Below are 1,271 nucleotides of genomic sequence, written 5' to 3' on the forward strand. Positions count from 1 at the left end.
AAAAATTTATTTTATTTTTTAGTGCATTTTAGGTAGGAAAATAAATTTTGAAGGTGGCATTTTAAGAAGGAATTTTTTTTTGAAGGTGTATTTAATGTATCTTAACATGTACCCATCTACAAATATTCTTTTGCTAGAGAATTTAATGTGAGATCTAGGTGACAAGATATGTGAGGTGTAGGAGGTGGATTTTAGCCTACTTCCTGGAGTGTATATGATCTAACGTCTTTGATAAATTATATTTAACGATGTTATAATATTTTGATTCAAATTTATTTTTGAAGACAATCGTTAAATATGGTTGGATTATAAAAATTTAGAAACATTAAAATCTTTATCATTTTTTATTAATTATTATTTTTATAAGTTTTTACAATTTTCAATTTAGTACGAAGTGGAGTCAAGTTATTAACCTAAAAGTCTATTTCAACATGAAAGATGTAATGTATATGATCAACAAGACTATCGATACAATTTGAGTTCGTTTTAAAGAATTATTTCTCTTATTGATTTTGTGGTAGCAGAGATTCTATAATGGTGATGATTGTCATGTGAGTTCCATAAAAATTGGATAGTAATAATAGTATCAAAGATAACGATAATGAGGGTGGTGGCGGCAAGGGTAATGGTGGTATAAGAAGATTGATGGTGGAAAAGGCTTTATATTTTTAAATTAATCAAACATTTGAAAATGGATTCTTGAAGAATGATCCTTATCAAGAAAACAAAATTGTAGGAGAATTACATATGGTGTCAAGCCATTGAGTTATCAGAGTTTAGAAATGATTTTCTTAACAACAATTCAAGGTTTTACCTAGATTTAATCTTTCTTAAATATAACAATTTCACACATGTCATGAGAATGTTGTCTTTCTTAAACAGACAGGAATGGACTAAGGGTTAGATGCGAAGCTTTGAGAAGAGAAATTAATGGTTCTAAATATAGTTTAGTCTAAGGTTTAGAGTTTAAGCAGGTCCAATAAGTTCCTTATATAGTTTTAAATTCCCATTCCATGTCTTGTCTCGTTCATGATAGTGAGAATTGAAAAATAGATTGAGATGAAGAAGAAAGTAAATCTTGATTTTAACATCTTGTCTCGGTCTCTAACAAAACATGATGACTCAGGCAAGTCATCTTGATCTCGAACAATTATTAAAACCATCAAGCTTGACTTGAGCCAAAAAAAAGATCATATAAAATGATGTGATCAAAAGATGGATCAAAGACCTATATCCCTAACTCAACTTTTTAGGGGCACAACTCTGAAATG

Source organism: Akebia trifoliata, chromosome 1, assembly GCF_017979445.1.
Source record: "Akebia trifoliata isolate Shusen 1 chromosome 1, ASM1797944v1, whole genome shotgun sequence".
NCBI classification, from domain to species: domain Eukaryota; kingdom Viridiplantae; phylum Streptophyta; class Magnoliopsida; order Ranunculales; family Lardizabalaceae; genus Akebia; species Akebia trifoliata.